This window comes from Muscardinus avellanarius (genome assembly GCF_963383645.1).
Source record: "Muscardinus avellanarius genome assembly, chromosome: 14".
NCBI classification, from domain to species: domain Eukaryota; kingdom Metazoa; phylum Chordata; class Mammalia; order Rodentia; family Gliridae; genus Muscardinus; species Muscardinus avellanarius.
The window spans coordinates 67,123,582-67,150,942 of NC_137800.1; positions in this window are offsets into that span (position 1 = coordinate 67,123,582).

Below are 27,361 nucleotides of genomic sequence, written 5' to 3' on the forward strand. Positions count from 1 at the left end.
AGACCTTTGTGAAGAAGACCATCTTGTTTCCTACCCAAGTACTGCAGCCTTTTTTGATGATTTTTCTCTCCTTTTCTTTAGTGGTCTAAGAGCTGCCCATTTGACCTCTTACATTCTGGGATTCTCCTACTATACTGAAATTAGAGAATGCCAGTCTAACCTGTAGTATTTCAAGACACTGGGGACTCATCATTAAAGTGCTGTTCAAAAACACTATCATTCCTCATATTTGTTTCATTGCTTTAGAGTAAGGGCAGGAAGAAAGAATGTGTAGCTACCATTCCTACCCACAAAAGCATTGACTTCTGTCTCTATAAAGGCAACATAGGTTTGCTAGTTTGTCTTTGCTTAGGATAGGCTAATATTGATAATATGGGCTAGTCTTATGTACTCAGACAGATGTCTCTCAGATAGATGTCATGTTGGATTTAGAATAATAGCTGCTCTTCCTTGCTCTAATATCCTCAAATACATTCCAGTGCCTATCACCCAAATTGTATTACTTGAGAAGATCCAAGTTCAGAAATCTTTTGGTTTATCCAAACGTAGATATACTAAAAGAGTTGAGACATTGATATTGGCTTCTCAATTCGAATAGGACTTGCCACATAAGACAAGGGAACCCTACTTCAGGCAAACCCTTGTTTATGAGTTTGTGGTCTCAACTTGGTTTCTTAATTTCAGGAGTTGTGCTAGTCCCTAATAAATGCCTTTCTTTTAATCAAGAAATGATGAAATTTGGAAATCTATTGTTATTGTAATTCAGAAACCAATGCTGTCGACTTTGAGTTTAGTTTCAGTGATCTCAGCCATATAATTATGAGATATGACAAGCTCTATGCCTTAGCACGGGGTATGGTGATGTCAAATTTTTTCTTCCAACCACATGTTAAGAACAACCACTTCACCTTGCTGTTCTTAAAATGTTACATTCCTCTTTCTGTTCTCTCACAGTCCTGTCAGTTTCCAGTGTGTTATCTGGAGAGAATTAGATTACAAGTTACCTTTCTTTTTGAAACATTGTGTACTATGGGGTTTTATATTGCTATTTTGAAATATTGATAAGACTTTGCCTTTTCTTTCCCCCTAGGACAGATAATCCATCTCTTCCTCCCCAAATGTTTCTGAGTTTCTATTTTCTACAACCCTGGATCTATGACTGTATGCAACAGAAGATGACCATACTAAGATAATCAGAAAATGAACTTGGAAAAACATCTGATCATTCACAGAAACACTCAGAAGCCTCCTATAATTAGCAGAAATCAATGAAGACATGCCTTTAGAAACACACACATTTGCATTTTACTTTGGAGACATACTGGTTAGGACAACACAATTGGCTTTTTTTTCTACCATTACTTCCAGATATTCAACTACTACCACTCAAAACTGTAGCCACCTTCACCATGACATATTACCTCTATTGAAGAGTTCTAATTCTTACATTATCTTAATGCCACTAGCTCCAGCTTCAAATTCTTGGGGCGAGATCCAGTTGTTCTATTCTATTCCATATTCCTCTCAGGAGTGGAGAGATGCAACATCAACTGCTCTTGTCATTTACATAGGAAAGTACAGTTCCCCTTAAACACAATCCTTCACAATAGAGAGTCCTCAAATGCAGATGAGTTTATGTTCCAGGCAGCGAAAAATCACAAACACCCTCCTTATGTACAAATATATCAAGGAAATGTATCATGTATAAATGTATCAAAGAAAAGTGGTTATGTTACTTCCAAATTGATTGTAATAATCATTTTAGTCATTAACTTCCAAGTAAGTGTTATAGAGGAAATTTATAATAATTTTACTACCAGTATTCCACCTAAGCCTGGTTCCACAAGATTCTGAGTCTTATCTATGTTCAGTCACCATCTACCTGTATTATTTGAACTAGTTCTTTGGCTCCCTAGGGCATCATAGAGAGGTCTGGAGTCTTACAGTGCTAACATTTTAAATTTCCATCTTGAGTAATTTTCCTCTTCTGCTTTGGTTTGGCTTATGAGGTGTTGTGGTGGAGTTGTTCTCTTGGCTTTGTGCATCAACCCTACTGGGGTTGAATAGAAGATCACTTTGTAGGAGCAACCAACATACACACTCTCATTTTTACAACCCAGAAAATGAAGGTCTGTACCTTAAACAGATGGTTGTGACTTGACCTTCCCATTATTCTTTTAAGATTCAGGACTGCTGTGAAGAGGTACTTGTGATGAGAGACTTTGGATGATTTATTTGCCTGCAGGCCCCATCGAGACTGCAGGGGAAGGGGGTAGCTTTGATAGCAAATTCCTATAGTGGGAAAAAGTAGGTGCCATAAAAATTCAATTTTACCAAGGGCTAAATGAATGTTTTTTTCCTTATTCTGAATTAAGTTTGTTCTGAAATAGAAATCCTTTTCTTTTTCTTTTTACTTCACTTCCATTCCTAGCTCTTGTCTAGGGACCCTATTTAGGATTAAAATAAATGGACCATTTCAGCATAAATGTAGCAGTGCAGGAAAGAGTGTGGAAAGTGCTTACTGCATAAAACACATCCCTTTCTGATTCATTACGTCCCTTTTCTGCTGTGTATAAGTGGACACCTTTCACTAACTCACTTCAGGGAAGCTGAGCACATGTATTTTGGAGTCCTTTTCCAAAATACATAGGACTAAACCCTACATCAACTAGACTTATCAAAATCAATTAACAAAGAGGCCTTAAGAAACTTGTCTCAGCTAAGTTAGAAAGCTTATTTTCTGTGAACAGATACACTTTAATGGAGGGTGATCAGTATTTCTATATCCAAAAGATACTCTGAACATAGAAAATAGTTTATGCAGGCTGGGTGTGGTGGCTCATGCTTGTAATCCCAGCCCTTGGGAGGCTAAGCCAGGAGGATCGCATAGGTTCGAAGTCAGCCTCAGCTACTGAGTGAAGCTCTCAGCAACTAAGTGAGATTCTATTTCCAAATAAAGTATAAAATAGGTCTGGGAATATAGTCCAGAGGTAGAAAAGTCCATGGGCTCTACCTCCAGTACCACACACACAAAAAAAGTTTATGCAGAAAAACCCAATCATTGGTAGTAATTAGGTTCCTAAAAAGGAATAAGGTTAAAAAAATTCCTGGAAACTGAAGTATGCGATATATTTAGCCTAAGTGAAGTGATGCTTTTGAAAAGCTTTTATCTGTTATCAGCCTCGTTAAGCCTAAGGAGTTTGCAAAATTTGGGGGGTTATAATTAAAAGGAAGGATCTTAGTGAAAGCACTTAACATCAAGCTATCTTACTGAGGAATTTGAAAGGCACAACAGTAGTGTTATCAGATGATTTTTATTTAAGGAGGAGTTTACAAATATAAAAGCAAGGCCCAATAGGATACTAAGAGGATATGCACAGGCCCCTGCAGGTTTCACATATGCATGATCACATTTAATGTTCAGTGATAGCTTCTGGAAATCAGGAGTATGATAGGAAACTAAATTTGGATTTGTTCAGGACAGAAAGTGTCAGGAAATTTGGAAGAGATAGTGTTAAGCTTTTAACTAGTGAGCAGACTACACTTAGAAATATACTCAACAATCATTGAAGATTTTCAGTAGTACACATGAGCAATGTAGGTTTTAGAAAATTGATTGAAACGTTGATAATTACTTTGAAATGCAGGACCTAGAGAGCACGAATTCCCTTTATTTCTTATATCTCTACTATAACTGATACAAATAATAATATTATAGTCATGAGGTACAATGTGATATCCGAATACATGAATATGATGTGTAGTGATCAAATCAGGATAATTAGCATGCTTACCATGTCATCTATCATAACCAAACATCTTTAATTTGTTTTGGGAACATTTAACTTCTCTTTTCTAAATATTTGGAGATATATAATAAATTATTATAAGCCATATGCACCCTACTGTGCTCTAGAATATTAGAATGTATTCATTCCTCATTTCTTTTCATTTTGGTGCCTGTATCCAATCTCCCTCTTTCCCCTCATTTTTTCCTGGCCTTTATTGACTACTAAGCTACTCTCTTTTCTCATGAGATCAACTTTGATGTTCATACATGAATGAGAACACACAGCATTTATCTTTCTGTGTCTGGCTTATTTCATATAACACAGTATCTTCTAAGCTCATCCAGGTTGCCATAAAATGGCAGGAGATCATTCCTTTTATAGTTGAATAACATTTCACTTTGTATATGTGCTACATTTTCTTTATCCATTCATCCATGGATGGATGCCTAGGTTCATTCCATATCTTGACTACTGTGAACAACTGCAATAAACACAGAAGTGTAGGTATCTCCTCAGCATGCTGACTTCAATTCCTCTGGATGTATATCCAGTAGTGAGATTGCTAGATTAAGTGGCAGTTCTACTTCTCATTTTACTGTTTTCTATGATGGTTTTATTCATTTACATTCTTACCAACAGTGTCTAAAAGTTTTCATTTCTCCACTGCCTCAAAGATAATATTGACTGCCTTCTGAATGATACTTAACTCTGTTGCTAGTACCAAATTTGGGACAACTGAACTCAATTTATTTGGCTCCCAATATTTTTATTTTTGTGGTACTGGGGATTATACCCCGGGGTGTTCTAACTCTGTGATACATCCTCAGTTCATTTTTATTTTTTATTTTTAAAAGAGGTGTCCTGCCAGGGTCCAGCACTAGCAAGAGTTGAGGTTCGTGTGTTGGTGAGAGGAGAGTCAAGGTTGAATGAGAGAAGATCTGTCACACGAGACCAGGTTCAAGCTTCTCCACTTTATTTCCACTTTATTCAGGATTTGTGACAATTTTTATATTTTCTTTTTTGGCAGAAAGCAAAGGCATAGCCATGCGAGTAGGAACTTCAAGGACAGGAAAAGTTGTTTTTTTTTTTTTTTTTTTTTTTTTTTTTACAGACTTCAAGGCAGGATGTCAGACATTTAAATAATCATAGAGAGTATGCTTTGTCTCACTTCACAAGGCTGACTTGAGCTTAATCTTATACATTAGCCCAAATTAAGGTCAGTTTGAACTTAATTTTTGGCCCAAACTTTATCCTTGGGAAAAAAATCTTTGCTGTTCGAATCTCTCACAAGCCGATGCCCATCAGTTTTAGTTATAATACTTATACATAAAATTCCAATTATACATATTGATCCAAATAATCCTAAAATAATTTTTTGAAAAAGGAAATTCTAAACATATATCATCGGGGATCTATACCTTTGTGGGTCCCTTGATCGAGTTTTTTCAAGATCTGCATGAGATGCTGTAGCAGTGTCCCTAGCCGGGTGTGGTGGCACACACTTGTGGTCCCCACGCTTGGGAGGCAGAGACAGGAGGATCACATATGTTTGAATCCAGCTGTGCTGGCTTAAGAGACCCTGTTTCCAAATAAAAATGTAAAAAATAGGTCTGGGAGTGTAGCCCGGACCTACAGGAACCCCAGTACCACAAAAAATAAAATAGAAGAGGTGTCCCTAAGTTACTGCACATTGGCCTTAAACCTGTGATCTTCCTATCTCAGTCTCCCAAGTATTGGTATGATGGAAGTTAGCCACCATGCCTGGTGTGCTCTCAATATTTTTAATCATTCTAATGAAAGACACATTGACTAGACTAGCTTCTTCACTTTTCTTCGAATATCAAACATTCTGCTGGAAACATAACTCATCAATAGGTGTAAATACCCCCTAAAGCATCATTCTCAGAGATTTGGAAACTTCATAGATGAAACATCCTTATCCCCAATAATTAGAAGTTGTAACTTTTGTGTGTGTGTGTGGTACTTGGAATGGAACCCAGGGGCATTCTACCTCTGAGTGACATCCACAGCCCTATTTTTTATTTTTTATTTTGAAACAGGTTCTCACTAAATTGCAGAGGGCCTCACTAAGTAGCTGAGGCTGGCTTCTAACCTGCACGATCCTGCTGTCTCAGCCTCCCAAATGCTAGGATTACAAGCATGCGCCACCATGCCCGGCAGAAGTTATACCTTCTTGATCAATGCTATGCCTCTTTCCTGATTGCCTCCAAATATTAATAGCGATTGAAGAATAGAGATTTACAGAAAGTTCAAAATATTTTAGACTCAGTATTTTCAGTGCTGATATTGATAGTAGTTCACTTTTGTTCCACAAAATCTGCATACCATGCAATGATACTATATTGTGTATCTTTGTTTATTCTGTGATTAAACATGTCTTAGTGGTTGGAACATTTCTATCTGTTTTACATTAAAAGTCATTGAATACTTGAGGTTAAAAAATAACTGAAGTAATCAACTAGCTCCTCATTCTGAACCCATATTCCAACCTTCTACCACCTTAAATGTTAGATTATTCTTCTTTGATAGGATTAGCACATATTGGACAAATCACATACATTCCTATTATTTGATATTTCATTATAATTTTTCATTATGCTTTTCTTTTATTTCACCTTGTATCGATATCAATCAGCTATATATATATATATATATATAATTTTTATGTAATTGTTTTAATGCCTTTTTATGTTTATATATCTGTATTGTAAGTTAGAGAAATCATATTAAGGAACCATATTAATCTTATGCATAGTGATATCCATACTCATACACTGTGGGTTAAATTTTGCCCCCAGAAAAATAAATTGAAGTCCTAACCCTGGTATCTGAAATGTGACCTTGGTTGGAAATAAGATTTTTGCAGATTTAATCAAGTTAAGATGAGATCATACTTCATAAGGGTGGGCTTTAATCTAATATGACTTGTGTCTATAAAAAGATAAAAATGCCACATAAAGACAGAGATACATGGAGAGAAAACTATGCGACCACAGAGGCAGACATTGGAGCAATGCAGCTGCCAATGAACAGACACTAAAGATTCCTGGCCGCCACCAAAAGTGAAGAAAAAGCCAAGATGGATTCTATGTAGAGTCTCTGAGGTCTCATAGCCCTATACCTTGATTTTGGGCTTGTAGACTCCAGAACTTTGAAAGAAAATATTTCTGTTGTTTCAAGCCACCAGGTTTGTGGCACTTTGTGACAACAACTTTAGGAAGCCAATATCTCATGCACATTATAGTTTATAATAAATGTTCAATTAATACTTGTTAAATAAATGCATATGTGAATGGATGAATAAATACAAGTATACATTGCCTTAGAGGAGAGTTTATAAATGTATACACACCTGAATGCATTCATGTGTCAGCTGCTAAGTTACCAAATGCATTTTAGACCCCAGGGCAATCTCCCTGTGAATGAACTTTAGTTCCTAGGATACTTTCTCCAATTCCAATTAAGAAAAGTGGATTTTAAATTTTGGTTAAGCAAAGTATAATTATGAGGTGAAATAATCATCAGAGTATAATATCATGTTCTCAGTTAAATAAAATTAAAAATTAAAAAAATATGTAGCCGGGCGTGGTGGCACACTCTTGTAATCCCCGCGCTTGGGAGGCGGAGACAGGAGGATCCCACGGGTTCGAAGCTGGCTGCACTGGCTTAAGAGACCTTGTTTCCAAATATAAAAATGTATAAAATAGGTCTGGGAGTGTAGCCCAGAGGTAGAAGGGTTTCCAGGAACCCCAGTAACACCAAAACAAAACAAAACAAAACACCCAAAAAACAAAAACAAACAAAAAATACATATGTACTATTTTCCTTTAAGAATATGAAAAAAGTAAGAGATACCCATTTGATATCATGGTAGTAAATGCCCTGTCATTATCATTTGACGTTTGTCTGATGATTTATAAATGTTTTATTATATAAATCATTAGGGAATTCTTTGCAATCCTTATTTCCATCTTTTAGGCAGTGTAACTACAGCATTTTTTAATTTCTAAATTGGTAACTGAACATGTTGAAACTAGGTCACATTTACTTTCTGACTTTAAGTCCTATACCATATCAAGTTGCATGGCAACTTAATAGAGGGGTGCTACAAAATCATCATATCGCTTCTCAGCCACAATTCTATTAGAAACACATGATAAATTTTAATACTGATAAGCTCTTCTGGGAGGAGAGAAAAACAAAAAGAAAGAAGCAGATTCAAACAGATAAAGAAATATAGACATGACATGATGTATATATATATATATATATATATATATATATATATATATATATATATATTGGGGGTGGTGGTACTGGGGTTCCTGGAAGCCCTTCTACCTCCAGTCTACACTCCCAGACCTATTTTATACTTTTTATTTGGAAACAGGGTCGATTAAGCCAGCGAGGCTGGCTCCGAACCAGAGCGATCCTCCTGTCTCCTCCCAAGCACGGGGATTACAAGCGTGCGCTACCATGCCCGGCTATATCTCATTTTTTATTATTCACATACATACATAAGGATGAGGACACAAAGATAAAAGGAGTGTGTATATGAGTGCTTAAGAAAAAAAGTCTCTAGAAAGCACAGCCAGTGTTGCAATTTCCAGTTCCTCAAATATATTGTGTCTGTGTGTTAAGCTTAGTGAATTCCACTAAACAATGACAAGCTGCATATCACAGTTTATATCTTGTTATCTCTGTTTTCTTTGAGCAACAACTGAATTATTGGTGATAGATAAAAATTTCCATGCTCAGAAATATTGTGTTCATTTTTATTATTGTAATAAGCATAAAACCTATTTCTTATATACCCTAGAAATTTTCCAGTAGGGTCATAAAAACCCTACAACCTGTTGGTTTGCATGGTAGCCTCTGAAAATAGGTTCTTCTAAAAGGTGAACCTCCTTAGGTAGTGGGTGTTATGAATAAAAGCTGGCAACGCTATGGAGACAACATTGGTTTTGGGGTTGAAGCTGTTCCATAGGTGTTAAGAAAAGCTTATTCTGTTTAATGTGCAAATATTCACATTTCCACTTTTACTTGGAAATTTGCTCTCTGTAAATTTTATATGTGACTATTGGATAATCACAGGTATTTGACTACTGATAAAGCCCAAAAGTACACATCAAACCCACTGGAACAGTTAAAATATCATCGAGGGTGGGGAGCAGATTATCAAGCCGGCAGAGGGATCCCCACGTGGAGCCTGAGATAAGGGGACATTTGTTTGTTGTACAATTGTTTGTGGCCACTGTCCAGAGAACTTCATTTCTTTTTGGAATCATTTGGACTTAGAATGTCCCCCTACCCTTAATGGAAACAAGATAGCCATGTTGGGTAGTGGGGCTTGGCTGCCAAGGTGGGGTCCCTGGAGGTGTGGCCTCGGGGATTATACAGTCTCTCCTCTCTTTGTTTGGTCTCTAATTCCAGCCTGCATGATTTGAGAGCAGGTCCTTGTGCCCTCCCCTTCTCCAGTCCTGCTGCCACACCCTGACCTTCAGACCCCGGCCTCACCTGGGATCTGCAAGAAACTGAGCACACTGCATGGTGTGGTAGGTTGTTTTAAATCCCAGCTATGAGAATGTTGCCTGAGGCACTCCTTCACACTTCTCTCCCCTCCACAGACTTTTGAGTTTTGTGACAAATGTTTTGTAAAGTTGTCAGTTCCTAGTGATTTTTGCATTCCCACCAATTCTTAAATTTTATGAAAAATTTGCAATGTGTGCACTATAATAGGCAATTCCTAGTCTCCTGGCCTCTCGGGTAGCTTAACTTCAATATGACTGTGACTAATTTATAAACAGAAATATTTATGTTTGCCCTGCTTCTGCCTAATTCCTTCATTCAACTTCTTTGCTGTGTCATGATGATCAAATACTACAATACAGAGTAAGGAACTTTGAACAGTGTAAAATACCTGGCAAAAGTGAAGCAGTGGGTTAGTTACAAAAGATAAACACTTTATTAGATCTGATTATGTAACTATCTGCTTATATCTTTATATAAATTGATCAAAATAATCTTGCTCTGATTTATGTATGTGCACATAACCGTAGCCCTCAATATCCACAGGTTGCACAACCATGAATCCAACCAACCTCAAATTAAAAATAATTCTGGGAGGGTTACTTGTGAGTATTCTGAACACGTACAGATTTATTTTGTCATTATTCCTAAATAGTATAATGTAATAACTATTTATATAGCATTTACCTTGTTTGTATTAGGTATTATAAGTCATCTGGAGATGATTTCAAGTATACAGAAGGATGTACTTAAGTTACATACAAATACTATGCTATTTTTTATTAGTGACCTGAACAGATTTTGGTTTATGAGAGAAAGAGAAGTCTAAGAACCAATCCCCAGAGGAAATTGAGGAACAACCGTATGTAACACACACACACACACACACACACACACACACACACACACACACACAATGATTATCTTGTGTTTGCTGCACCTGCCTATATTGCCATTCTAACCAGATCATAAATTCTCACAGAGAGTGGCTTCTATTTTACTTTTGTCCCACTACATAGGTAGCCCTGTTCTGGCTGCAGAACGCATGCTCCACAAACCCCCACGTAATGACTGATGATAGCAACCATTTACAATGCCCTTCATTCCCATGTTATTGAGGGCTTCTCTGGAAAGCCACTGTTGTTTTTCAGTAGATCCAAGCCCCTTGCCGTCGCTGTTATTGGTGACGCCGATGAGGTGTGCAAAGCCCCAGATTATCTTCACCACAGAGCTCTCAGAATTCGAGGACCTTGTGGACTCCAATTGGTTGAAAATTCACCAGCCGGTTTGTCATCATTTATGTTCAATGTGTGGCAAAACTAATACTATTTCTCCCAAGCATGCTTGGGGGCAATGCAGATTTAGGGAAAACATTCCCTACAGTGTTCCATCTGTTGCCCTCTATGGAGAAAGCAAACGCTGAGATTTCATTATTGAAAGATATGAATGTCTGACCTGTGCAGAAATACCGACCATGTGCCCTCCTTCTGTCCTCCTCGAGCCCGCTTGGCCACAGTGCTAAGCTCAGAGCACAGGGGGTTAAAAGCTTTGGTTTGCTCTCAGTAACCGTTTAGAAGTACACAACGCAAGTCAACCATCGTCTAATTTATTTTGCTTTGTTAGACGGTGGTGTTAATTAATTTTGCTTTGTCGCCCCGCTTTCCTCTTGATAACATCATTCTTTTTAATAGCAATGGAACCTTGCAAATGTCAAGCAGCCTGCCCCAATCACAACATGCCGCGGCATAAAACACATTAGGGTTTGGAGGCACCACAAATAACTACTTTAGGAAAAATTGTAATAGCTGTAATTATGTTTGTGCCTGCCAGTGAGCTGCCCTCTTCTTTCTCTCTCTCTTTCTCCTTCTTTTCCAGGGTCCTTAATGGATTTTTTTTTTTTTTTTGTACAAAAAATCAGTACCTTTTGTCAAACACGTGGCAGCCCCTGCCTTTTGAACAGTCAGCTGTTCCTATCAGAGTTAAACCCATGCCACGTGGCTGGGCTTTCTCACATTGTGTTTTAGCTTTCCATACTGGGCTGTATTTTATTGATCTGCTTCTTGAAGCAGTTTGTGTGTTCTCCATAATTTACAAATTATTCTTTTTAATTAGTTTAAAGTCTGCTTGTATCCCAAACCACACCTCGCTGACAGAGATCATCACTGGGGCTAACATGACCTTTCCTCTCCCCTGAAGGGAATCTAATGGGACCTCGCATGCCCAGCAGGGTCTGGGTCTTCACTTTATCATATGGAAGGAAAAGAGAAGAGTTGGCTGCTTCACATCTTCATTCCCAGAGATTCTAAGTCATATCCAAAGGGTGATGTAACCCACAGTGGCTTGTAGGTCAGAGGTTTCTAAAGAATAATAAGACAATTAAATTGGGAAGTTAAGGGCCTTGGTATGTTGTTATGGTGCCATCAAAAGGATAGTTGTAGCTGGGTGTATCGTGCACACCTGTAATCTCAGTACTTGGAAGATCGAGACAGGAGGATTGCAGATTCAAAGGCAGTCTCAGCAATTTATAGTGAGGCCCTCTGCAACTTAGTGAGATCTAGTTTCAAAATAAAAACAATAAAATAGGACTAGAGAGTGTAACTCAGAAATAGAATGCCCTGGGCTCAATCCCCAGTACCAAAAAAAAAAAGAGGTAATTATAGTGATTGAGCAGACTTTATAGTGAGTGCTGGTTAACTAAAACAGTAGCTGTGAATAAAAAAAAGTGAAGAGAAGTCTTGTTTTCCATTTTTAGGTATAAAATTATGTAAGTGAGGAAGCAAGGAAAAAGCCTCTTGTAGGTGTATGTGTACACATGAGTATTAAAGGCCTGAAGGCTTGTCTAGGGCTGAGGGGACCATCCCTGTGCTTCAAGACAAACACAGAGCATCATGAAGGTTAAAATAAGAAGCTTCCTGAAAGCACATCAAAGCTGCAGTGATTTAAACAGGAGGCAGCTGAGACAGGAAGGGCGCGTCCCTCTGCATGCTTGCGTAGCCACTGCAGGAGATGTAGGATAGTTCAGTGTGCAAAGATTCCCTTTGAGTCTCACAGACTTTGAGAACATTTACACAAGGGTTGAGTGACCTCAAACAGAGTTCTTAAATTTCTCTGAGGTCCTCCTGTCTCAGCCTCCCAAATACTGGGATTACAGGCATTCACCATTCTGCCCTGCTCATTCAACGATTTTTGAGCAGTGGAATGATACAATCTACCAAGTACTTCAGGGAAAATATTCAAGGAGCTAGATAAAATGCATCGTGAAGCCAGGCGTGGTGGCGCACGCTTGTAATCCCCGCGCTTGGGAGGCGGAGACAGGAGGATTGTGCAGGTTCGAAGCAATAGGTCTGGGAGTGTAGCCCAAAGGTAGAAGGGCTTCCAGGAACCCCAGTACCACCACCACCAACAACAACAACAAAAAATGAATAGTGAAGAGTAAGGTGTTAGATACACAAAAATGTAGAGGATTATCTTATGAATAATGTGTGGTGATGGCAGATACTAAGTATCCCTGAAAAGTGAAGCTATTTTTGAAGAGTATAGGACTTTCAGACAGTAAGCAATCCACAGGCTGTATGGTATAATACACCAGATTATGGTCTTCAGGGTCAAGTTCCTGCTCAGCTCTTTACTATTCTGGAAGCTTCTGAAGGTAATTTGCCTTGTGGATCCTCTTTGCCATGTGGACAAATGCATGCTTAGAGAACTGTCCTGTGAAGACTGAAATAGGGTTTGCCTCCTCTCTGCACAGTGCTCACCAGGCACTAAGCAACAACCACGGCTCGCTGCTCACATCATCTTCCTGATGTTCAGGCAGCTTTTTTTTTTTTTTTTTTTTTTTGGTAATATTGGGGATGGAACCCAGGGACATTCTATCTCCAAGCTCCATCTCCAGACCTATTTTTTATTCTTTATTTTGAAACAGGGTCTCACTGAGTTGCAAAGGACCTAAGTAGCTGAGGCTGCCCGCGAACCACGATGCCCCTGTCTCAGCCTCCCAAATGCTGGGATTACAAGCATGCGCCACCACATCTGGCAGGCAGCATCTTTTGTTTCTTTACAGGACTACGTTTTTCTTGAGTTTGGAGAATGAAACTGAAACCTAGGAAGGTTAATTAATGTATATCAAATCCTACAACTTGCAGATATCAAAGTCCAGATCTAAAACCAAGTTTTCAGTGTCCTGGCACCCAATTCTATTTCTCTGTTTTCATGAAAAGAAAACCAAAGTATTATTTAAAGCTATTACTCAAAAGATCAAGAGATCTTTTAAGTTATCAAATAAAAAAATAGTGAGATCTTGTTTTCATTGCTATCATGTCAAAGGGAGTAGGAAATAACTGGCGGACAGTACTATTCCATACTGTCCAGTACTACACACACACACACACACACACACACACACACACACACACACACCTACCCTTCCTGCAAGAGTAAGCCCTGGAAAGGACCACATATATCTAGCACTTGCTGAACTAGAGAATCTTCAGTGCTTGCCTTAGGAGGAAATCCTCATCAGCATAATTTATCCTTTAACGTCTTCACCTTGCCCCTGGTCTACTTTTATAGTTCTGTCTTCTAATCACTTCCTTGAAATACGGGTGTTTCTTGTGTGTGTGCTGGGACATTTTTTTCTGCCACTGAAATCTTGCTAAAATTATTTTTATGCTTACCTACATCGGTCTTCTTTTTTTTTCTGAATGTATAGATGACATGTGTGGAGTTGATGAAAACTCTAGAACCTAACCTTTGGAGTTCACATCCTGACTGTGCACTATTTGCCTATGGGACCTAGCCATTCTATGACTCAGTTTCCTCATTTGTAGAATGGGGATATAGTGTTATGAGCCCTTGGTGTTACCAGCTCTTAGTGTTACCAGCTCAGTCTTCATTTCTTTTGCTCAGCTTAAGATAGACATTGCAAAGACAAGCATCACCAAGTGAAGGAGACTTTATTGGGGTTTATGCTCCACAACAAGGAAGAAAGATTGGGTAAAAGTTCCTGGACTAGTTCTTTAAGGATGAGGGAGGGGAAATTAAAGGCTATATAGACAAAAATGGGGCTTGTGATAGCACAGTCAAGTATTACATGATAGCAGATTTCTGTACATGTCTTGTCAGTTCTTTAGTCTAAGAAGCAGGATTTCTACTCCACACAGAGAACTGCTCCATGCTTCGGGCTGCTTATCTACAGTAGCTGACAAAAGATCATAAGATGATGTTTAGTACCACCACTCCAGGAAGGTCAAGCCCATGTATATTGCTCCTTTTCTGGTTTTGGTAAAGCTTGGGATAGAGATCAGCACTCCTGAACCAGGTCATTGGTAGAAACATTTCTTAATTGATCTTTTATTGGTACATTGTAGTTGAATATTATAGTGAAATTCACAGTAATACATTAAAAATATACATGACCATCATTAGTAATTAATTTACATATACACAGGACATTATTTTTTCTCCTTCCCCTCAAACTCCTTCTACTATTCTATTGGTCTCTCTGCTCATTTCCTTATTTCCATGAGGTCCCTTTTCTTCCATATTTTCTCTCTAGATTCCATGTATGAGAGAAAGCATAGAACCCTTGACTTTGTAATCAAGAGTGTGAACAGAGCCTACAGATCTTTGCCACTACTACTCTGACAGAGGACTAATATTCAGAATATATAAAGAACTGAAAATATGTATCACACATGCAAAATAACCCAGTCAATGAATTGGCAATTGAACTAAAAAGACTCTTCTCAAAAGAACAAATACAAATGGAAAAAAGAAAATGGTTAACATCATTAGCAATCAGAAAAATGAAGTGCAAATAAAAACTACATCACGATTCTGTCTCATTCAAGTTAGAATGCAGATCATCAAGATGCAAGACTACAAACAATAATAATGCTGATAAGGATATGGTAAAAAAAGAAAGACTTATAAATTGTTGGTGGGATTATAAATTAGTATAACCACTATGTAGATCAGTGTGAAGGGTCCTCAAAAGACAAGGAATAGAACCATTATATGACCCAGCTACACCACTCCTCAGTACCTTTCTATCCCAATTAAAGTCAGAATGCTGCAGTGATAAATGCATACCCATGTTGATAGCAGTATGATTTACAATAGCTAAGTTGGGGAATCAGCCTAGGTGTTAATCAACAAATAAATGGATAAAAACACATATTTATAATTATATATATGTTTATATATATATAATTTGTTGGGCACGGTGGCACATGCCTGTAATCCTAGTACTTGAAAGGCCAGCCTTAGCCTAGAGGTACAATGCTCCCAAGTCCCATCCCCAGTACCACAAAAACAAAAAATTAAAATATGTACACTATGAAATTTTTATTCATAAAGAAGAACAAAATGATGTTATTTGCAGGAAAATGGTTGGAACTGGAGAACAGCATGCTATGTGAGATCAGACAGACTCAGAAAATGAAGGAAACAGGTTTCTGAAGCAAATTTCATTAGACTCTAAAGCCTGATGGGGGATCCAGGGCCCTGCCTGCTCTGTCTCAGTAATGTAATTGCATTGGTTTATTTTGAGGTTTAAAAGATACAATTTGTGAGCAGATCTTAGAAGCATTAGAACTTATGAACGGCTCTTGGAATATAGTAGGTTATCAGTAAATGATTGCTTCTCTTATTATCTTTGGCCCTCTTTCAAAGTCCAGAAGAAAAAAGAATCTCCTTATATAAAAGGTTGTTTTTACCATAACATCTCATAGAATCATCTATATCTTTAAGTTCACTGAATTTTTTATAAATATTATTTGGCATTTCTAAAACCTATTTTGTTGTGAAGTCATTCACTGTGTATATTTGTGTGTATGTGTGTGTGTGTGTGTGTGTGTGTGTGTGTGTGTTATTAGTTAGATTTTAAGTTTTTTGCAAATGGATAGCTTTCAAATAATTTTTCCAATTCTCTGTGTATCTAGCATAATTCTTTTCAAATAGTAGGCTCTCAATGAATATTTGCTGATTGGGATGTTAAAAAATGTTCTGATGGATAGCCACAGCAATATTAAAAAGGATTATATAAATGTTATGGGTTTTTATTAGAATATTCCCCTACGTCTCACAGAAATTAGGCAACTATTCTAGAGGCAGAGCTTGGTTGCTGAAGAGAGCCCTTGAGAGTGTGGCCTTGAGGGTTATAATGGTCCCTCCTGCTCTGGCTCTCTTTCTTGTTTTTGGACTCCATGATGGGAGGAAAGAGCCTTTCATTTCTCCCTCTCTCCTACCACCATGCCAAAATGCAACAATGTAACCTAGCCTACCTTTAACTGAATCTCTGAAATTTCCAGTACCTGCATGCAAATAAATCTTTGGCTAAGTTTTGTGGTCAGGTGTTTTGGATTACATCAGTGAGAATGCTCGCCAAAACAATTAGGCTTAGCAAAAGTAATAACTAACCTGGAGACTCTGAGGGAGGCTATTCATTCATTAAGAAATATATATTTTTATTTTTTCCATATGTCATGAGTCTAGCATTTGAATGCCAGCTTTGGGTCACAGTGAGAACATGCTAGGAGTGGCAAAGACACACACTGCCTTTGTATGACAATCACAGTATCCTAGATAAGCTGTTGAGGCCAGATAGGCCACATCTTCCTCTACTTGCTTTTTGAATATCCCAAAGAAATCTATTCCTTATAATCAATTGAAATTTAGAAGAGCACAGACATTCTGAATAAAACATCTTAATTAAACACACATCTGAGAACCTTAATTTAACATATTACCTAAAGTGCCATGCTCTCAAGACATTTAAATTTACAGTGAGTCTAATCACACCTTTTTCTTTTTCTTCAGACAGTAAATGGAGCAAGGGACTTGTGTGTTTCTTAATAGGGAAGGAAACTTTCTGTTCTATAACAATATTGCAAATGCAAACAACTTTCATTCATGTATAAACTATTTATCTAAGGCAATTCATTAAGAATTTTTTAAAGTCATTCAAGCCAAGATATCATAAACAAAGAGAATTGAGAAATGCATATATTATGCTTTTATACTTAGTGAAAATAAGTTAGCTTAATTGGAGTTAAAGTTATCTTAAAACTCTAAAATCAAGTTTTATTTTTTTCTTGGAAAGAAAGTTTTTACTATAAGTAAAGTTGTTACTATTGTTCAGATTTTACCAGAGATCTCAACAATACAAGGATGTAGCATATGAGGATGTAATAAATTCTTTATTTTCTGTTTTTTTTTAACTTCATATTATCACACCATTGATAAAAGAGTAAATAAAAATTCTTCACACATAATTTTTAATGTAAGAAAATATATTTTCTATTGTCTAAAATTTTTTCTTTACTTCTTTCCCTTCCTGCCTTCTACCCTTCTTTCTTCCAATTTTATAAATAATTCACTAAATCATATTGATTTAATATCCATTGCTTGGGGAATAGAAAATTTTACCACTCTTCCCCTGTTCTTAAAATTTTTGGTACTGGGTATTAAATCCAGAGGCATTATATACTCCCAGTCTTATTTTATTTTTTATTTTAAAACAAGGTCTCGCAAAGTTTCTGAGGCTACCCTTGAACCTGTGGTCCTCCTGTCTCAGCCTCCCAAGTACTGAGATTACAGGTGTGCTCCACCATGCCTGGCTTATCTTTACTTTTTATTTTAAGTAGTTGACTGAAATAGAAATAGGGACCAAAGGAGTGAAAAATACGGCCCAAATATAATACAACAAGTTTGATGATTTGGAAGAAGATTGTGAAAATCAGTCATACCTCCATGGGCCCATCAGACATTCTATGGTGTCTTGTTTTAGAACATCAGGAAACAAGTAACAAATTATAAAAAAAAAAAAAAAATCCCCAGGCATTGCCATGGAAAAATGTGCTGAAATATATATTTAAAACCTTAACAAATATGTAGATATGTGCATTCTCACATAATGAATCCTATTTCTGAATTCATTGCAGACATATTTTATACTTGGTTTAAAATGAAAAAAGAACACATACAATCTGAGACCTGAAGACAGAGGGAGGGAAGCCATAGAGAATAATCGAGCCTATATCAAAACAGAAAAACTCTCATCGCCTACTTTAAATCTTCTTTCTTTTCCTGCCAAAGTCGCACCATGCAATTCATTTAGATAGACCGGTTCACCTGATTTATATGCAGCTGTTGTGCTTATGGATGATGGGGAATTTTTTTCTCAGTGTTCCAAAGAGCCTTTTAAAAAGATTATATTCTACTGGAAAGCTGAGAACGATGTTTAAACATGGCTTTCTCAGCATTTATCTCTGAGTGATTGAATTTGAGTATCTCCTAGGAGTGAAATATTTGATTCTGAAACTTTTAGATTGCACTTCGAATGCCAATGCATACGCGTTTCCCCCAGCCGATACGAACAGCACAATTGCCAAAAAAAGGCAAATGGTAACCTTGAAGAGAATAGTTACTACCAACAGCCAAAATATCTCATAATGCAAAAACCTAGAAATGTTAGCAGTGAACAGAGGGACATTATGGGCCTATCATTGACTAATGTCGACTCATTTCTGATGGCTGTCTCTGAGGTCCCTCATTTAGTTTTATCTCCTGAAATATTTGCCACCCCTGTAACCTTCTATGCTATTTTTCTTTGGAAGTGTACAGCCCCATGCTATATAAAACAGAAAGCTAATACTTCTTGAAAATGACCGATGAATTTTATCTTAATAGACTGAAAATAATCAATGGGGCATGGAAGGTGTGAGACTGGAGCTGCCTGACACTGCCAATACTAAAACAATCCTGTAGCAGCAGTCAGGATGAGGATGCAGCCAAATGGACCAAGTTCTCTTTGGTAATCAGTTAAGCAATATCAGTACGCATTTCTCAAAAATCATTACCTATCATTTAACAACTCCCATTGTGAATTAGGTTGTTATTTGCTTAGCACAGGCAGCACACAAAATAACTGCCCTTTGTCAAGAATGATGTGCACTTCTTACACGAAAGAAGATATAGTTGTTGTCTCTGGAAATTCTAAGATATTTTCTATTTAAGAGATGGTATGCCAGACTAATTTGTGGAATGATGAGGTCATTGGTCTTGGGCCTTTGTTCACTTTTTATTTCTTTTCCTTAATCTCATTCTCTTCATTTTCTTTATTACTAAGAGGGAGGCAAACTCACAAAAACCTGTTATCTATTATCCTTGTTCCAAATTTTGCTGGTTCTCAGTCCCCAGGGTTCAAAGTCAATATGTTTGGTAATGACTTTTTACAAAGAAAAAGGAAAAGGAACAGAGATTGGATTTCAAGCGTTATGATAAATGCATATCTGAACTTTCAGCTGGGTTTGGCTTTAGAACTCAGCATCAAGTGCATAGAAAGGCATCTCTTCTGAGAAACCCAAATCTGACAGAAAAGTAAGCACAATTCTCTCTCTTCGTGTGTGTGTGTGTGTGTGTGTGTGTGTGTGTGTGTGTATGCACACAAACATAGACACACACATACGCACACTCACCCACTCATCCCTAGCCTGGCAAAGATTCAGGGACCTACTTACATATATTGTAAACAGAAAGCACTTGATAAGAATGCGCAATAGGTTTGAAAAACCAGAGGTTATATTATTCATGCCCTTTTATTGTCTTCTTCAATTCTTTTACTAATTGCCTTTAAATTAACTTTATTGCTTGCATTTTTCTGTCTTACCAGGGTAAAAATAGATAAAGGTGAATCATCTATATCAAAAAATAGTCTCACCTGTGTTGAAGAACCCACTGGCAAAAGAAATCTAAATGCAATGTGTTTTACAAACACAATGCAATATAAATACTAATTTGTTTTTGTGTAGCTCTCTGTAACATGGGGGAGGGGAGCAAACTGGAAGTATCTCTTGAAACAGAGAAGTGGACTATAAGAAGTATCAGCTCCATCAATTTCTATTTGTAGGGCAGCTTTTTGCTTAATGTAAAAAAAATTATGACATATTGTTGCATTTTAAAATTAAAATGTAGATCTTCTATTTCTCCCCAGAATCTTCTTAAGTGAAAAATTATATATGACATGTTTGCTGCATGTATACACATGTCACAAAATTATATTCCCCTCAACAACAGTCTGCATATACGATAGTAGTCCCATAATCTTATGAGCCCTACCACCTACTGCTGTGGTAAGCATCTTAGTTTATGTAAGAACATTCTGATTTATGCCACAAAGTTGGCTAATACATTATTCACACTGAGTCCTCATCATTAAGAGACATAACACTCTATGCATGTGTAGTGTGTGTACAACTATACACATCCCTTGTCTTTTCTATTAAGAAACTCAGCTAGGCAAGGTGGCACCAGCTTGTATTTCCAGTACATGGGAAGCTGTGACAAGAGGATCACAAGTTTGTGGCCAGCCTCAGATACGTAGTGAGGACCTCCTCAACTTATTGAGACCTTGTTTCAAAATAAAAATTGTAAAAAAATGGGCTGGGGTATAGAACAGAGGTAGAATGCCCCTGGGTTCAATTCCTAGTACTGCAACACACACACACACACACACACACACACACACACACACACACACACTCGGTTTTGGGTTGTAGCATCTTTAAGTGTTTAATCAGACCTGAAAAGTTCACATCCATGGAAAACTGGCTTTTTTTATCCACAAACCAAGAAACACAGGGCTTCCTGAGAAAGCACAGATTCAAAGACACCCAGCCTCTCTCTTCTGAGGCATCATCCTCAGCAACCTGGTGCCTCGAGTGCTTTGGGAGGAGCGTGTTACAGCGTCATTTGAGATCACTGAAGCTGTAAATTAGGTAACAAGAGGAAGGAGGATGTAGGGAGCCTGTTTACCTGTCCAAACCAGTTTTCTTGCTCTAACAGCTAGGCCTTCTGTGATACAGCAGATGGTCTTCTCCTGGAAGTGGACACTTGCAAAGTGCTTCTGATGTACATGCTCAGAGGATAAGGGTCATCTCTCTAGCAGCTTGCCCCATGGACTACACAGTTTCTGCTTTAATGCTTTCTTTGGAGGCTATCTCTTCACAGCTGGATATATGCACTAATAAAGTAGTTCAAATCAGAGGAAAAAAATGTATATGAAATTGCTAGACATACTCGAATAAAGAAAGCAAAACACCACCGGGGCCAGGTACTCACCAGATGTCTGCTCCTATCTGAAGGCAAACTAGAGCTGAGTGATGACACTGAAGGCCCTTAAGCTCCTGCTGTAAATTTGTTATTAATTAAAAATTCAGCAAGGGAAATCTCAGGTTCTGTAAAGGACCATATTATCTGTTTCCCCATATGAGGATGAATTCTTATAAATTCTATTTTATGATCCTCATATTGATGGTTTGGGAGAATGAATTAATTGTTGGGGGAACAAAGTGAGTAAGTGAACACAGGAAAAAAAAAAGCCTTACCAGAAGAACAATTAAATGAGATAGGTCAGATGATCAGGGTTGAATATATTCCTGGCGACTCTCTGGGTTCCTTTCTTTCTGCAGGCAGGAACTCAGGGAAAGCATTAGTTTCCCAAGGATTATTATTTAAGTCTACAAGTGTATTGAAGAGTTGAAGGTCTGGGAATCACAATGAGAACAATCATTAGGGACATTAGAGTTCCTTCACTAGCTCTTGTCATAATTCAGATTGTCTTAGGGTTCTAGCACCTATAATTTCAGTAGGACTCTTTTTTATCTTTCTGTCTCTCAGGAAGGTGAGTGCTGACAGCCCCGAACAACAGCAACACATGGAGCAGGGAGACGTGTCAAGCAGGATCTCGTTTATTTCTCTCAGGCAACCCAATTTAAAGCAAAAAAACCACAAGGGGGATTTCCAACAGGAAACTATTCTAACCTATCAAGCTAAAGGTCACTCTTGCATGTGCAAAACACATAACTTGCAGCCAATCATTATCCAATGCATGAGGGGTTCACGAGCACAGAAGCATTATTTAAGCCAATAAGGCTCAACATTACCAAATTGGGGTAGCGGGGGCGAGGGGAGTAGTTACGCCCTCCATATCCACTCGGTGCTACATGTTGCAGATTCATTGGAAATTCTGTCAGGCAGTTGTGCAGACCCCAACACGCTTGGCACTACATGTAGCTGATTCATCGGAAGTTTTGTCAAGCAGTTGAGCATACCCCAACATCTCCTCCTTCCTTTTTATATATGAGGGCGAAATGCATGGCTCCTGTCTTAGGTTGTCCTCTTTTGATAATCTTACCCGTCATTGGGTACTCATGCTTGATAGCTGCTCATAAGCCACCCCAGCCCCTGTCTTAGGTTGTCCTCCTCTGAGGATCTTACCCGTCATTGGGTACATTGGGAGCAGAGGAGGGATGTCCATAGTCAGAATTGGGCTCTCTCTTGGTAAGCTTTGATATTGGATCTCTACTTGATGCATTTTAACTGCCTACAAACTTAACTAATCTATTGAGGATACAGGGGCCCAGGGTTACTCCTTTGTTTAAGTAAGCATTGTGTTTGTATCATTCGGAGGGTAATGGGATTGGCATCCAATTTAATGTAAGCTTCCATCAAAAGAAGCAACAGGTTGACCACATATAGACTATCTGAAAATAAATTTATAGGTTCTTGTATTGTTTGTAAAGCCAAAGTCACAGCAAAAAGCTCTTTAAACTGGGGTGAGCCCTCTATTGGATGAGATATTGTGTGTACAGGTTGAGGATCATCACCATTAATGAAGGGGGGTTAGACGATTACTGAGGCCCCACATGACCCCCATCAGTGAAAATGGAATAAAAACTCGATTTAGGAGTTAAAACAAATATTTTGGGGGGTCTCCATTCTAATCGTATGTAGGACCTCATCCACCTGTAAGGACCATAGTGGCAATCCAGGTTGCTGAGGAAGCCCTCTAGAGCAATCACTATCCTTGCATTATTTCTTTGTAGCCAAGTGAAATCTGACAGCCAATATGGAATTATTATTTCATGAGGGTCTATTCCAAACAGACTATTTGCAATGTCCCTTCCTTTAATTATGCAATCAGCAATTTGGTCAATTATTGTGTAGAGCCGGGGTGCCCCTCCTATAGCAAGGTGAATCCAATGAATGGACTCTCCCATCTGGCCCAAAAGAGCCAAGCATAGGGTGCTTCCCATGAAAATATATAAAACTAAAGGCAGCGTGGGATCAAATCGCCTTAAGGATGCCTCATTAATTGACTTTTATATTTTTGCTAAAATCTGTTTACATGAGGCGTGGAGAGAAATTTTTGAGGTTAAATCAAGCCCTCTTAAAAGATTGAAAAGGGGAAAAAGCTCCCCCATGGATATTGGGATCCAAGGGCGGAGCCTATTTATTTCTCTCAACAGCTTTTGTAGCTGAGGAAGAGTATATGTTTCTTGTATATAAAGCTGAAGTTTAGTTGGCGATACCGCATCAATAGTCAAAGTGGATCCCAAAATTTTAAAGGGAGGAATGCTTTTAGCCTTTTCAGGGGCTACTTTAAAACCATCATTTTGATAAAACCTCCAAACACTCAATAGTTAATTTTTTAATAGATATCACTGGAGCTTCCTAGATTATGTCATCCATATAAATGTAAAACAGAATATCAGATCAGTTTTAAAAGGGCAATAGAATTTTGGACATATAATATTGACAAATAGAAGAACTATTAGCCATTCCTTGAGGCAATACTGTCCATTCATACCTGAAATCCAGGGCTCTAAAATTTATAGCAGGAATGGAAAATGCAAACTTTTTGGTTTCAATTGGGTATAAGGGGATAGAGAAAAAACAATCCTTTATATCAATGATTGTTAGGTAATGATGATTAGGAATAGCTGGAATCCAGGGAAGCCCTCTTTGGGGAGGCCCAATGATTATCATTTGCTCATTAACCTTCCTCAGATCCTGTAGAAATCTTCAGGAGCCATTGGTTTTTTTGATAACGAATACTGGTGAATTCCAGGGGCTAGTGGATGGTTAAAGGTGCCCCAGTTCTAACTGTTGTTGAACTAATAAATGTAATTGCTGAAGTTTATGTAAAGGTAGTGGCCACTGTTCCACCCATATTGGGTCCGCAGGTCTCCATTGGATCTGAATGACTGAAGGGGAAACAATGACCTTTAGGATTTGGGGTGTACCCAGGAGAATAAATCTGAGTCCCCATTCCGAAGTTGCTCAAAATGAGGATCATCCCTCTAATTGGAATGGCACTTTTTCCCCTGCTCAAATTGTTGTTGGTATTCTTTTTTATCCATAAGGTCATCATAAAAGACCCGGTTATCAGTAGTGATGACTGCCTCAGCTTTCCCCGGTATGTCCTGACCCAATAAATTGGCAGAGAGCCCAGATACCATAAGAGGATGGACTTCTCCCTTATTCTCACTAGGGTCTTCCCAAGGGATCCAGGAGGAAGTTTCCCATGAGGTAGACTGTCCACCTACCCCTAGAAGGAGGGTTCCTGGGACCAGCTGCCAGGAACGTGGGGCTTCCTTCTTCCTGATGACTGTTTGATCAGCTCCTGTATCGATCAAGCACTTGAAGGTCTTTCCTCCAATGGTTATAACCATTTTGGGCCTGAGTCCTGCCACTATAGGAACTGTCCAATGGATCTGGGGGTGGGGGGGTAGCCCCTTTGGGAGTTTAAAGGTTCCCCTTTTAGATTGAATTTTGACCGACAATTCTGAGCCCAATGGAACTCTTTTCTGCACTTGGGGCAGGGGGTCCGGGAGCCCTCAGTCTTTCTCCCCACAGTGGCAGAATCTCTGCCCTGCATAGGGCATTCTCTACAGAAATGACCCTCCTTCCTGCTTAAAACAAGTGGGCACTTTGGTTATTTTTGCCTGTTGTATAACCTGTATTAGGGTACATAGGTCCTCTCAATGGCCCTCCTGGATAGCTGATGGCATGGCTTAGGCTTGATGGGTCATAGACCCGACATCTTGAGAGGCCACTATCCATCTTTCCATGGTATAATTTTTTAGCCCTGCACATGCGAGCTTGTGATCAGTGGTCATTCCATCCCACACAAGCATCCTAACAAATCTATCCCTAAGCAACCCTGCTGGGAATTTTTGCTTCAAGTTATTGTTGATCCTTTCTATAAACGTTGGTAAATCCTCATTAGCTTTTTGTGTTATCCCAGTGATTGGGGCTTCAGTGGGCCCCTCATCCAATTTTCTCCATGCTGCCAATGCAGCCACCCAAACTTGGTCTTGGTAAGGAGGGGGCAGAGTGGCCTGTTGAAGGCCACTGGTGAACTGATCTGTGCTGGAGAGCATACCACAGGTCAAGGGTATAGCGGGCTGTGCAGCCTGATTCCGCTCACCCAAGATTCTGCACTCCTCCTGAAAGTAAGCTGTCCACTTAAGAAATAGAGTCCCAGGGAGCACGGCCTTAGATCTCTCCAGTCGGATGGGACAAGTGCCTGATGAGCCAATCCCTCCATGAGGGTGTCTGCCCAGGGTGAGTTAGGTCCGTCCTCTGCCACAGACTTTCTAAGTTCTTTTAGGTCTTGTGGTTCCCAGGGGTACCAGGCTGCAGGGAGGTTTCCTCCCGGGTTGACATTGACAGGAGAGATGCCCACAGTTCCTCTGGCTCCCCCTTCGCTGGCATATGGCAGCGGAGTGGAGGGTATGGAGAAGGAAATGGCCAGGAAAAGGGGCTGTGGGGAGCCCTTAGCGTCCCCAAAGGGATCAGAGGGATTGGGAGGGTTCTTAGGGGCTTCGGGACCGAAGGGGGGTGCATGCTCGGCGACCCCTTTTTTTTCGCTGGCTTGGGGCCATGGTCAGCGAGTTTCTTCAGGGGTCATGGGAGAAAACAACCTTTAAGCGCAGAGATGGTGGGGAGAACCCCCAGGGGGGGATCTCCCCTTGCTCTGTCCCCCTTGCTCTCTCTGGGCTCACCTAACCAGTCTCAAAACAATCCCAGATGTCCCATTCAAAAAGATTACTTCTGGGGAGCCACGGGGCAAATTTTAAAAGGCACTCCCAGGCCTGGGTGGCTTGGTTATCAGTGAGATCAAGTCCTCGGCTCTTGAGAAAGAGTCAAAGGGATTCTAGGGTAGGGTCAGGTTTAGAACTGGACTTTCCCATGTCTTATGAGGGGACACTCACCCACAGACCGATTGGCCTGTCAGCGTTTCGCTGAGAAAGAGTTCCTCACATGGGGCACTAGACTGATGGGTCCAGCCTGACAGCGGTGGGGCTGGGCAGGAAGGTGAGTGCCGACGGTCCAAACAACAGCAACACACGAAGCCAGGAGACGTGTCAAGCAGGATCTCATTTATTTCTCTCAGGCAACCCAATTTAAAGCAAAAAACCACAAGGGGGATTTCCAACAGAAAACTATTCTAACCTATCAAGCTATAGGTCACTCTTGCATGTGCAAAGCACATAACTTGCAGCCAATCATTATCCAATGCATGAGGGGTTCACGAGCACAGAAGCATTATTTGAGCCAATAAGGCTCAACATTACCAAATTGGGCTAGCGGGGGCAAGGAGAGTAGTTATGCCCTCCATAGCCGCTTGGCGCTACATGTTGCAGATTCATCGGAAATTCTGTCAGGCGGTTGAGCAGACCCCAACATTTTCTCTCTTCTCTCTCTATCTCTCTTTGTGGTACTGGGCATTGAACTCAGGGACCTTCTACCTCCAAGCTACATCCCCAGCCCTATTTTTATATTCTTTAAAACAGAATCTCACTAAGTTACAGAGGCCTCACTAAGTAGCTGAGTCTGGCCAGGAATCTGTAATCTTCCTGTCTCAGCTTTCCAAGTACTAGAATTACAAGTGTGTGCCACCACACTCAGCCTTTTATATAACTTTAAAACAGTTCAGTGGTTTGAAACACAATATCGATAGCAACATTTTTTTTGGAACTTAGGTGGGAACCCAGGAGAAACACTGCCTACCTAAAGTCCTTTCTACTTTTGGTTGTTGTTGTTGTTGTTGTTGTTGTTGTTGTTGTTGTTTTAAAATGGGTTCTCACTAGGTTGCTGAAAATTTTGCTTCATTGCGGAGGCTATCCTCAATCCTGCCATTCTCCTGGCTCAGACTCCCAAGTAATGGGATT